The 13663-nt window shown below is 42.2% G+C and overlaps 1 long non-coding RNA gene and 1 pseudogene across 1 annotated transcript in view; one reads left to right on the plus strand and one right to left on the minus strand.

The window, feature by feature from the left end:
• LOC132659973 (uncharacterized) overlaps nt 1-13071 on the plus strand; it is a 16010-nt gene extending 2939 nt beyond the window's left edge. The window contains exon 2 of the long non-coding RNA XR_009601097.1: nt 6001-13071. This is a non-coding gene — a long non-coding RNA (uncharacterized LOC132659973). The remainder of the gene's footprint in view (nt 1-6000) is intronic.
• Nucleotides 4435-5624, minus strand: LOC101108834 (nucleosome assembly protein 1-like 1; annotated as a pseudogene).
• Nucleotides 13072-13663: the final 592 nt, after the last annotated feature.

Here is a 13663-nt window from a genome sequence, read left to right on the forward strand (position 1 = left end):
GAGCGCCAAAGAATTGATGCTTTTGAACTGTGGTGTCGGAGAAGACTCTTGAGAGTCCCTTGGACAGCAAGGAGATCCAACCAGTCCGTCCTAAAGGAGATTAGTCCTGGGTGGTCATTGATAGGACTGATGTTGAAGCTGAAATTCCAATACTTTGGCCACCTGATGCGAAGAACTGACTCATTGGAAAAGACCTTGATGCTGGGAAAGATTGAGGGCGGGAGGAGAAGGGGACAACAGAGGATGAGATGGCTGGATGGCATTACCAACTCAATGGACATGGGTTTGGGTGAACTCTGGGAGTTGGAGGCCTGGCATGCTGTGGTTTATGGGGTCACAAAGAATTGGACATGACTGAGCAACTGAACTGAACTGAGCCATCTCACTTAATCTCTGGCATAAAATCACTTCTTCAAACCACTTGCTGACATGAAATTTCTTAAAAGGGAAAACCAAATTTGTATTCCACAGTCATTGGTAAGAGTTTAATGTGTAAGTGGCTGAAGATTGTGTATTGGCAGTATGTTAGACGGATGCCAACCCTGCGGAAAACTAGTACCCCCTCTCCATGTTGACATCAGAAATTCCATGCCTCAGGAGGTTCCCAGCGTTTCAGATAACACACTGAAATGTTAGAACCTCATTGAATTCAGCATTTATGAAGCAAAACCTGCAGTACTTAAGAAAGGCAGAGTTCATTTGAGATTTTAAACAAATCACTTTTATCCAGAACAGGATATACACACTTAAGTCAAGAAATCACAGTTTTAATCTGCTAAATACACTCTACAGGTTAGGATTCCAGGTTTTCACCGCCCTGGCCCTGGTTCAGTTCCTGGCAGGAAACAGATCCTGCAAGCTGTGTGGCATGGCCAAAAAATTTTTTAAATAAATAAATACACTCTACAAATGGAGTAAGCAAATTTGTGCTCAGAAGTGGAATACACATTCCATCCAACAACCTAGAATAAACTGTCCAGAAGAAAGTGCAAGAAGAACTCGTTTCTTATGCAAGGTACACATAGTTGAGCTTCTTTTGCAACCATGTTAAAACATTTACTCACTTGCAGGACAGCCTCAGGAGGATTTAAGCTTTTTCTTAAAGAATTTGCTTGTGATTTTAGGTGAAGTAACCATTTGCCCAAAAAGTGAGCATTCTCAATCATCGTTCTTGGTTACCAGGAAGCTCTCTTTGCACTTAGAAAAAATAGAGTCCCTGTCATTGTGAACTGTCAGATTTTAACTTTAGCAAGTCTGTCATAGAGTGTAAGTTATGCTTGACCACAGACATGTCAGTAGGGTGCCTTTTAATTCAGTTAAAGCCTAGCTCAAAAAAGATTCAAACAATTTAAAAAATTACTTATCCCATATCCAACTGCCTACTTCTGCACATGGTTGTCCCACAGGCATCTCAAAGTTTAAGTGTACAAAACGGAGCTCACCCTCCCTACAGATCAGCTTCTTTGGTCTTCCTCCTCGTCTTGGTAACTGATGCTTCCACCCATTGGTGTGCTCCTGGCAAAAATCAGGGAATCCTTGATACCGCCCCCACCTTTCATCCTGCATCGCCAATCAGTCACCAACTCCTACCTCCAAAATATGTCTTCATTCATCCAAATGCTTCTTAGAACATTAATGGTGGGTTATTAAAGCTAGATTTATTCACATTCAACCATGTAACACATGACAAGGTACATTTCTGGCACTGGGAATGTAACAGTGACCGAAGCAGACATCTTTGATCTTATGGAACTGACATCTAATGGAAGAGACAAACAATAGGCAAAACGTAGTATAATCTTAGGAAGTATAATCTAGTATAATGATAGGAAGAATTAGCAAGGTACTAGAGACAGAGTAGGGGCATTCCAGGTGGCACAGCAGTAAAGACTCCGCCTGCCAATGCAGGAGATGCAAGAGACCTGGGTTCTATCCCAGTTGGGGGGAAATCCCCTGAAATAGGAAATGGCAAGCCACCACAGTATTCTTGCCTGGAAAACTCCATGGACAGAGGAATCTGGCGGTCTACAGTCTATAGGGTTGCAGAATCGGACACGGCTGAGCAACTAAATATGCACACAGAGATAGGGTATGTATTTTTTTTGGCTTTATTGCAGCATGCAAACTCTCGGTTGCAGCATGTGAGATCTAGTTCCCCGACCAGGGATCGAACCCAGGTTCCCTACATTGGGAATTCAGAGTCTTAGCCCTCGGACCACCAGGGAATTCCTGCTGTTGTGCTATTTTAGATTCATTGTTCAGAGAAGACCCTTAAGGGAGGTACTATTTTAAATAGAGCCCTGAAGGAGGTGGGGAAGAAAGTCATACACATGGCTCAGCAAAGACTTTACAAGACAAAGACAAAGCTGTGCTGGGCACTTTCAGTGAACAATAGAGGCCAATGCGGATGAACAGAGTGAAGGCAAGAAAGCATAAAAGAGCATACCTAAAAGAGACCCAGAAACCAGGTCACCCAGGACTTTGTAAGCTGCAGTAGTTAGCGCTTCACTTTCATATCAATGTGATGAGAAACTATAGGAGGGTTTTGAGCAGGGGGAGGATGTGACCTCTTAAAGTGGCCAGAAGAATCCAGATAACGATAATCTGGATTCAAGTAATCTAGATCATTCTGGATGTTGTATGGACCATGGAACGGTAGCAGGAAAATGAGTCAGAAGGTGGTTGTCATGAGAGGCCTCTCACCACTATTTCTTCTGATGACAGGCTAATCTCCAAATAAAGTGTTTCTTATGTGTGGTCATATGAGTGCATTTTTTCCTAGAGTGACGTTTTCTACAAAGAAAAACACGCTTTGATACAGCAAAGGATCATTGCAAATAAAACCAAGAATTGGGTTAATAATAACATTTCCCATAAAGAATAAGATGAACATTTTCATTAAATTCAGTAGTTTTTCCTCTTTTCCCTGCCCCTTTCTGAAGCCCTGGGGTGAAATTTTGGTTAACTGCTGTGGATAGGATTTATCTAGACTTGGACTGAGTTCTGGCATCTTGGATCCTCCAGACGTCTTTCTTTTCCCAGGCTGAAGCCAAATAATAGCAGGTTTTGCTTCATAAACTACCTGTAAGTTTCTTTTAACTAATTTTATAGTTGTCCTACTTAGATGTTTTTTGTTTTTGGTTTTTTTTTTTGATCATGCTGCTCAGCATGTGGGATCTTAGTTCCTTGACTAGGGATCAAACCCAAGCACCCCTGCACTGGAAGCTTGGAGTCTTAACCACTGGACCATCAGGGAAGAGCCTTCTTTGGTTTTTAGCAGCTACAGTTCAAGGGAATAATTCTTGAAAGAGAATATAGTATAGACAAGTTGGGGGTTTCAAGTTAGGGTTCAACAAACAAATATTGAAAGCCTCAAAGGTTTAGGAATGAGTTTCTTGTCCTGGGGCTGTTTGGAACCAGGCCTTTATTGCAGTGTCTCTGAGTTATTTGATACGCCTCATCCTGTACCAGCTGCCTGAGAACAATCACCTCCTTACACCAGATTTGGGAGTTCTCAGGTGCTCAGACTCAAGGTTCTTGTTCAATAGCTAAGTCGTGTCTGACTTGGCAACCCCAGGGACAGCACCATGCCAGGCTTCCCTGTCCTTTACTATCTCCCAGAGTTTGCTCAGACTCATTACCATCGAGTCAGTGATGCCATCTAGCCACCTCATTCTCTGTCGCCCCCTTCTGCCCTCAATCTCTCCCGGCATCAGGGTCTTTTCCAGTGTCAGCTCTTCACATCCAGTGGCTAAAGTACTGGAGCTTCAGCTTCAGCATCAGTCCTTCCAATGAATATTCAGGGTTGATTTCCTTTAGGATAGACTGGCTTGTGCTTCATCAAGCCCAGCATTTTGCATGAGGTACTCTGCATACGAGTTAAATAAGCAGAGTGACAATATACAACCTTGATGTACTCCTTTGGCGATTTGGAACCAGTCTGTTGTTCCATGTAGAGTTCTGTTGCTTCTTGACCTGCATACAGGTTTCTCAGGAGGCAGGTAAGCTGGCCTGTTACTCGCATCTTTTGAAGTATTTTCCACAGTTTGTTGTGATCCACACAGTCGAAGGCTTCGGTGTAGTCAATAAAGGAAAAGTAGGTATTTTTATGAAACTCTTGTTTTTTTGTTGAACCAATGGATGTTGACAATTTGATCTCTGCTTCCTCTGCCTTTTCTAAATCCAGCTTGAACATCTGGAAGTTCACAGTTCATGTCCTGTTGAAGCCTGGCTTGGAGAATTTTGAGCATTTGCTAGTGTGTGAGATGAGTGCAATTGTGCACTAGTTTGAACATTCTTTGGCATTGCCTTTCTTTGGGATTGGAGTGAAAACTGGCCTTTTTTTTTTTTTTTTTGGTTTTGCAGTTTATTTATTGAAACCTCATACATACATTGCTTGGATGTAGAATTCTAAAACCACGTTTTTCCAAAAAAAGTTTTTATCCCATATCATGGAATAATGAATATACCAATGGAATACATAAGTCACTCAATTTGCTTCTCAATGTGTTAAACAGAGAATTATTTGCTCATTTGGTAAACATTACCTCATCCGCTTCTTCACCTTCATCATAATCATCGGCATCATCTTCAATAGCTTCTCCAGTAAAGTATAACACTGATCTTGGGATTATACACTCACGTAAAAAGTGACCAATTTCAGAGTCTGAAGTGAGGATAGCTTCAAAATCATCGTCTAGATCTCCACTCTCAGAAACCTCAGGAGGGGCCAAAAAAATTAAAGAGTCATTAGAAACTGTTTTGGTCACAGTACAAACCGTCCCATGTCCCTTGTGTTTCTGCTGCTTCTTAATCATTTTCAAAGTGACATTCTTCCCTTTTTTCCAATCTATCTGGCACCCTGTACAACCCATAATTTCTAGTCCATCAAAAGAAAAGGGATCAGAATCATCTGGTTCTGACCTCATCCTATATGTCTTTATCAACACTTCATTTGTGAAATATTCATTGGGTTCAAAGTGAAATTCTAAGACAAAACTCATAGGTTGACCAGCATCTGAGAACTTCACTTTAATATCTTCCAAGTGCTTCAGAATAGGTTCATCATGTTCCTGAACCATATCACTGAGCAAGTCAACATTCTTAAAAATGGTCAACCAAAACTCAGGAATTCCCTTGGGATCTTTTTCTTCATCCTTTTTTTCATCTTTAGTCTTGGCCTTTTCTTTCAGCTCCTCCGAAATTTCATCTTCCTCATCTGGTTTCCATTCACCTTCTTCTGTAGGTTCATAAATGGCATTAATGATCTCAAATCACTTATCAAACAGAGGCTCATAAAGAACTGCATACTTTCTTTCAAGATCATGAACTTCCTCATAGAATTTGGCTTCTATCTGTGCACATTTAACTTGAAGATTTTTGAGAGCATTCACTCGTCTTTTAACTATCCTAGGCAAGCTTTCAATGTATCTTGTTGGTGTTTCTACCAGACCATCAAGTCTCTCTTGAAGGGCTGCAAGAATCTGAGGGTTTTGTATCATCTGAACAGTCAGCTGACACGCTTTGATTTTTGTTTCTTCACCAGTTTCTTCTTCAACATCATCCAAATCTTGATCAAGTTCAGACTGTTCTTTGTTGTCAATGTCTGCCATGTTGTACAAATGCCAGATATCTCTGGGTCCTGCCTTGCTGCATCCAGACGGCGAGCAATCCTTAGTTCCCTACCATGTCGGGGCCTCAAAACACCTTTTCTAATTGTGTGGCCATTGCTAAGTTTTCCAAATTTGCTGGCATATTGAGTGCAGCACTTTCACAGCATCATCTTTTAGGATTTCAAATAGCTCAACTGGAATTCCATCACCTCCACTAGCTTTGTTCGTAGTGATGCTTCCTAAGGCCCACTTAACTTTGCATTACAGATGTCTGACCCTACGTGAGTGATCACATCATCATGGTTATCTGGGTCATGAAGATCTTTTTTGTATAGTTCTTCTGTGTACTCTAGTCACCTGTTCTTAATCTCTTGTGCTTCTGTCCTAGGGCTGAATTAGGAAAAGAGTACATCAAGGCTGTATATTGTCAACCTGCTTATTTAACTTATATTCAGAGTACATCATGAGAAGTGCCAGGCTGGAGGAAGCACAAGCTGGAATCAAGATGCTGGGAGAAATATTAATCACCTGAGATAGGCAGATGATACCATCCTTATAGCAGAAAGTGAAGAAGAACTAAAGAGCCTCTTAATGAAAGTGAAAGAGGAGAGTGAAAAAGTTGGCTTAAAACTCAACATTCAGAAAACTAAGATCAGGGCATCTGGTCCCATCACTTCATGGCAAATAGATGGGGAAACAATGGAAACAGAGACTCTTTTCTTGAACTCCAAAATCACTGCAAATGGTGACTGTAGCCATGAAATTAAAAGATGCTTGCTCCTTGGAAAATCAGCTATGACCAACCTAGACCACATATTGAAAAGCAGAGACACTACTTTGTCAATAAGGGTATGTCTAGTCAAAGCTATGGTTTTTTTCAGTAGTCATGTATGAATGTGAGAGTTGGACTATAAAGAAAGCTGAGCGCTGAAGAATTGATGCTTTTCAACTGTGGTGTTGGAGAAGACTCCTAAGAATCTCTTGGACTGCAGAGAGATCCAACCAGTCAATTGTAAAGGAAATCAGTCCTGGATATTCATTGGAAGGACTGATGCTGAAGCTGAAACTCCAATCCTTTGGCCACCTGATGGGAAGAGCTGACTCCTTGGAAAAGACCCTGATGCTGGGAAAGATTGAAGACGGGAGGAGAAGGGGACCACTGAGGATGAGATGGTTGGATGGCATCACCGACTTGATGGACTTGAGTTTGAGTAAGGTCCGGGGGTTGGTGATGGACAGGGAGGCCTGTCATGCTGCACTCCGTCGGGTCGCAGAGTCAGATACTACTGAGTGACTGACCTGAACTGAGGATTGACTGCTTTGATCTCCTTGCACCCAAGGGATTCTCAAGGGTCTTTTCCAACACCACAGTTCAAAAGCATCAATTCTTTGGCACTCAGCTTTCCTTATGGTCCAGCTCTCACAACCATACACGACTACTGGAAAAATCATGACTAGGCAAAATGATGTCTCTGCTTTTTAATCTGCTGTCTAGGTTGGTCATAGTTTTTCTTCCAAATAGCAAGCATCTTTTAATTCCATGGCTGCAATCATCATCCGCAGTGACTTTGGAGTCAAGAAAATAAAATCTGTCACTGTTTCCATTTTTTCCCCCATCTATTTGCCATGAAGTGATGGGACCAGATATCAGATCTTCGTTTTTTGCCAGTTGAGTTTTAAGCCAGGTTTTTCACTCTCCTCTTTCACCTTCATCAAGGGACTCTAGTTCCTCTTTGCTTTCCACTATTAGGGTGATTGAACATAACCTTCCTAGCATGGGAAATGAGCACAATTATGTTGTAGTTTGAACATTCTTACCTACTCTAGATGGCTCAGAGGTTAAAGCGTCTGCCTGAAGTGCGGAAGACCTGGGTTCAATCCCTGGGTTCGAAGGATCCCCCTGGAGAAGGAAATGGCAGTCCATTCCAGTATTCTTGCCTGGAGAATCCCATGGACAGAGGAGCCTGGTGGGCTACAGTCCTACAAAGAGTCAGACACGACTGAGCAACTTCACTTCACTCACTTTGAACATTCTTTAGTGTGCTCTTCTTGGGAATTGGGATGAAGATTGACCTTTTCCAGTCCTGTAGCCACTGCTGGGTTTTCCAGATTTGCTGACATATTGAGGACAGCACTTTAACAGCACATCTTTTAGGGTTTTTAAATAGCTCTGCTGACTGTTTATAATAGCCAGGACATGGAAACAACCTAGATGTCCATCAGCAGATGAATGGATAAGAAAGCTGTGGTACATATACACAATGGAGTATTACTCAGCCATTAAAAAGAATTCGTTTGAATCAGTTCTGATGAGATGGATGAAACTGGAGCCGATTATACAGAGTGAAGTAAGCCAGAAAGAAAAACACCAATACAGTATATTAACACATATATATGGAATTTAGAAAGAAGGCAATGACGACCCTGTATGCAAGACAGGAAAAAAGACACAGGTGTGTATAACGGACTTTTGGACTCAGAGGGAGAGGGAGAGGGTGGGATGATTTGGGAGAATGGCATTCTAACATGTATACTATCATGTAAGAATTGAATCGCCAGTCTATGTCTGACGCAGGATACAGCATGCTTGGGGCTGGTGCATGGGGATGACCCACAGAGATGTTATGGGGAGGGAGGTGGGAGGGGGGTGCATGTTTGGGAACACATGAAAGAATTAAAGATTTTAAAATTAAAAAAATAAAAAATAATAAAATAAAAAATAAATAAATAGCTCTGCTGAAATCCTATCACCTCCATGAGCTTTATTGGCAGCAGTGCTTCCTAAAGCCCACTTGACTTCACACTCCAGGATGTCTGGCTCTAGGTGAGTGACCACCCCATGGTGGTTATTTGGGTTGTTAAGATCTTTTTTTGTACAATTCTCTATACTCTTGCCATCTCTTCTTGATTTCTTCTGCTTCTATTAGGTCTTTCTCGTTTCTGTCCTTTATTGTGCCCATCTTTGCATGAAACGTACCTTTGATAACCCTTCTGTTATTTTCCTCTATTTCTTTGCACTGTTCACTGAAGAAGGCCGTCTTGTCACTCCTTGTCTTTCTCTGGAACTCAGCATTCAGTTGGGTGTACCTTTCCCAACTGAATGCAGGGATTGTGGAAGGGATTGTGCAGTTTAATTAAATAAAGTCTCCTTTACTGGAAAGATTATCCTGGATTATCCAGGTGGGCCCAGTGTAATCACAGGGACCTTTACAAGAGGCAAAAGGTCATAGGCAGAAAGGGAAATACAAAAAATATGAAGGTTCACTACTGGCTTTGAGAAAAGTGTACTTTCATTTCCCCTAGAGCCTAGGAAAGAAAATCTCCCCTAGAGCTTCCAAAAGGAATGAAGCCATGTGACACTTTATTTAGCCCAATGAGACCTTCCAAAATGTAAAATAATAAATTTGTGTTGTTTTAAGCCTCTAGATTTGTAAGAATTTGTTCCAGCAGCAATAGGAATCCTGTTACTGAAAGGTATGTGTGGGAGGTCTGGCTGCTCACCGCTCAAAAGCCAGTAAACAGGCCAGATTGGTGGAAAGGAAAGCTTGCTATATTTCAAGTGCCAGCAACTGGTGGGGAAGAGTGGTGAACATCTGTCCAAAGGCCGACTCGCCCCATGATAAGCAGGGGGTGAGAGCTTCTATAGACAGGGTTGAGGGGGTTACATGCAGAAACAGCATAGTCATCTCTAACAGGCATCTTCAGTTGGTCATCAGTGGTCTGACTAGCATCATTTTGGTTTTTTTAGGTACAGTTAATCTTCAGTTCCGGGGTGCACTTGTTCCCGTTTCTTTGCAGTCAGTTCTTGGAATTGTGGCAGCTCAAGTCCTGGGTACAGTCTGGTCATCATGTAGTTAATTTCTCCACCTGGTGTTTTGGTATCTATAAGACAGCTCGCAGGATGTGGCTCAGAATATTATCTATAGCCCTTGAAAAAGAACTAAAGGTCCCTGACTATGCTTAATGACTACATTATTATTATTAGTCTCCTTTGATGACTCTTTTCCTTTGTTTCAGCATTTCTCACTTCTCTGATTAAACTTATTCTTTGACTGACGTTTTCCACAGGCAAAAGGCAGGCAGAGGTCATGGTTAGGGGACAAGGACCATATGGTCCTGCTCCGTTTCAATCTGATCCATCTAACTGTCTGGAGATTAGTGTCCCCTTGCCTGAAGAACCTGTAATGACCTATCCTGAAGTAGGTGCTTTGCAGATGAATGCTGATTCTCCTCAAGACCCATATCACTTCTTTCATTGCTTCTAGACTAACAACTAGACTCAAATCCTGAAAGACCCCAGTGGAACAAGTACATTGCATATTATTCTATGGTGTTGACCATCATTTAACAAATTTGGAAGGACATTTGTGAAGATTGCTAAATCATTTCTCAAAGGGGATACAGTATTTGTTCAAGAGGACCAGACCAGAAAAGTTTTTTGGTCTGCTGAAAGTTTAACATTATAGCTAACTGGCAGTCTAGATGACGTAACTCTTATTTGTGGGGGCTGATTTCTTTGTATATTATAGCACGGTTGTATGATTATGGTAATAATACAGTAGAAAGACAGAAACTGGTCATGTAGCGTACAAATGGGAAAACTGCAGAAGCCGGGTTCTTAAGTAGGTGAGGGAAAATGGGGTCAATGCACAAGGTGGGGTAGAGATGATTCACATGTTTTATAGGAGGGAAGGATGATTATATGAGTCCAGATGTAGGTAAATCATTAGGTTTAGTGATAAACATTCTGATTGCTTCTATTTTTCTCACCTGGTTAAGAAGTCAGTCGTTAGCAGAGAGAACGGATTTGTGGTTGCCAAGAGGGAGGCGGTTGGGGGAGAGGTGGAGTGGGAGGTTGGGTTAGCCAGATGTAAGGTTTTATACATAGAATGGATAAACAACAAGGTCCTGCTGTATATCAAAGAGAGCTATATTCAATATCTTATGATGGAAAAGAATATTTAAAAGGAAAGTATAACTGAATCACTTTGCTATACAGCGGTAATTAACATAACATTGTAAATCAACTATACTTCTATTAAAAATAAAAAAGTCTATCATTAGCAGAGAGTAGACAGGGGTGGGGGCTTCCCAGGTGGCACTAGTGGTAAAGAACCTGACTGCCAACGCAGGAGACATAAGAGGTGCAGGTTCAATCACTGGGTTGGAAAGATCCGCTGGAGGAGGGCATGGCAACCCACTTCAGTATTCTTGCCTAGAGAATCCCACGGACAGAGAAGCCTGGCGGGCTACAGTCCAAAGGGTCACAAAGAGTTGGACATGACTGATGCGACTTAGCACGCTTGCACACAGACAGGGGTGGAGGCAGAGAAGATTTAAGAACGTTAGGGAAAATGAAAACACAAATTCCCCAGGCCCAGGGAATTCAAGACTTTAAGAAAAAATGTTGATCAGGACAGAGCCTACATAGAGCCTTTACTGGAAGCTATCATAGATCTACTCATAAGATCTGAAAGCCACTTTCTCCAGACATCTTAGGCAGGGTGTCAATGATTTGTCTTCTGTAGGTGTGGTCATTTACCCAGTTACAGTATGCCGGGAGCCAGCGTAAGGAATCCCGCCCGTGGCAAAGGTCATGAGGAAGGAAGCCAGACATAGCAAAGACGTGATCTGGCTTCAGGGGTTCCCCCTGGGTTTTCCTGAACATCTACCCCCCAAAACCAGAGTCTGCCTGCCTTATTGTACTGTGCTTTCCACTCTTCTGCCTCTAAAACAAATTAACTTAGGGCTCCAGTTAACAGTCTCCTGCATATAAAAAGAATGTCTCCGTTTAAACCCCTGTGATGGTTTTCTAACTTACCTGACCGGTCTGCCTGGACTTTTACAACTTGTAAATTGTTTACAGGCCCCCAACTGTGAGAGGCACAAAGCTTAAAGCATCTTAAAGATACAGAGCCTTTTCTAAAGAGCTAAAAATTGTATTGGTGACGGGTTTCACTGTTGAGTCAATGACTGCTGCCAGGCCTCCATATTCTTTATCTTTTAGGCACCTGAAGGATATTAATCAATGTAATTGGGATATAGAAAAAGGAATATAGTAGTTTTGATGTTAGCAACACTAGACTTTTGAGTTAATTACTTTTCTCTTTGTTATAAATCACTGTACTTCTTTCATTGTTATAAACTGTTGTATCCTTGCTATGTAAGAATGTAACTTTATTTAGTGCTTTCTGACAGTGGCACCAGACTTTGGGAAGAACAACACTATTAAGGCAAATAAGACTTCTGGTTGACAAACGCTTATCAGAAAAGGGCCGTAAAATGTTCATTGGCCTTCTGGCCAGAAGATGATGTAAATCACCTAAGACTTGTGTATACAACTAGGTATGCAGAGAGAAAGCCTGGTCTCAATAAGAGTCAGGGCTGCTGACACTGCATAATTTTGTATTATCCACTGATCTCTATGTAAAATCAAAAGTATGTAAGGCCTTTCCGGACAATAGAGGATGGGCCAGTCACTGGAAAGACTGGTTCCCCCGTGTCTTTTCTTACTCTATTTTCTGGCTGAATTCCCATCTGGGGCGTGGAGGCTCTCCATGTCTACTTACTTGCCCTGGCTTCTAAGACCCATGAGAGAGGGAGCCCAAGGCGGGGCACCCTCCGCTGTTCAAACAGGCGCTGGTGGCCTAACATAGATGGTGCAAATCTCTTGTCCTGCGGTTTTATTAGTTCTCCATGTAAACCAAGTTATTCAGCATCTTTTCGCCACTAATTTTCCTACTACACTATTCTTTCCTAATCTCTCTTTATATTTCTAAATAAATAAGTTTTTCCTCGCCACGTCGTCAGCACTTCGAATTACCCTGGATCCACTGGGGCTGGACCCCAGCAACAGTATACCTTCTTATGTATTCAGCCAACTCCTGTTTCTCCAGTTGATGCTGAGGACTCATGAGAAACCCGGATGGTGGACTTCCCCATTGGCGCAGTGGATGGGAATCCAGTTGCAAATGTAAGGAACAATCCCTGGAATTCAATCCCTAGTCCAGGAAGATTCCACATGGCACTAACTAACTAGGTCCATGCACCACAGCAACTGAGCCTGGTGGTGGTGTTTTAGTCATTAAGTCGTGTCTGGCTCTTAGACTTTAGCCCACCAGACTCCCCTCTCCATGGGGTTCTCCAGGCAAGAATACTGGAGTGGGAGCTGTTCCCTCCTCCAGGGGATCTTCCTGACCCAGGGATAGAACCTGGGTCTCCTGTATTGCAGGCAGATTCCTCACCCTCTGAGCCACCAGGGAAGCCCTCCTGAGCAACTACTGAAGTCCACTTGCCTAGAGCCTGTGCTCCATAACAAGAGAAGCCACCACAATGAGAAGCCCACACACCAAACGAAGAGTAGCCCCTGCTCGCCATAACTCAAGAAATCCTGCACAAAAGCAATGAAGTCTCAGCACAGTCCAATAAATTAATAAAAAACCCAAGTGGTAAATACCTTTTAAGTTGTCTGCCAAACCAAGGCCCCTTTCTGTAAACCCTCTCCTCAACCAAGGGTGGCCCCTTTGCAGCCAAATTTATATTATACAATCCCCACCCCCACCTCCAATGCCAAAATTAAAGCTGGGGTAAACACTTGATGCACTGATCAATTAGATTTTCTCTCCTGGGAATTAAAATTGAATGTAAATTAGAATACTAGGTCTCTAAGCATTTGACTAGAGGGCTAGAGCTAGGGGGAAATCTGATTATGAGAGTGAGAAGCCTTTTGCACCATGTCGATCAGAGAAGCTGAGAAGATAGGTTTTGAGTGTGAAGGAAGAGAGAGAGAAAAAATGAGCAGACGTATAGAAAGAACCAGAGGCCACGTGGTCCTGAAAGATGGTATCTGCCTTGGTTCTTCATCACATACTAGCCACTGACTTCTGTCCTCAGTTGAACTTCCTCCCTTGAATTATATACAGTGGTCCTGTTCCCCAAGATTCACACTTTGCATGAGCCAAATCAGCACATTTGTTATTATGACCCAAAGAACCTTCACCAAAAGCAAAGATTTATTAAATGCTAAGCAGAAGTCAGGATATATTATGTCT

The sequence above is a fragment of the Ovis aries genome, chromosome 6, assembly GCF_016772045.2.
Source record: "Ovis aries strain OAR_USU_Benz2616 breed Rambouillet chromosome 6, ARS-UI_Ramb_v3.0, whole genome shotgun sequence".
In the NCBI taxonomy this organism is placed as follows: Eukaryota; Metazoa; Chordata; class Mammalia; order Artiodactyla; family Bovidae; genus Ovis; species Ovis aries.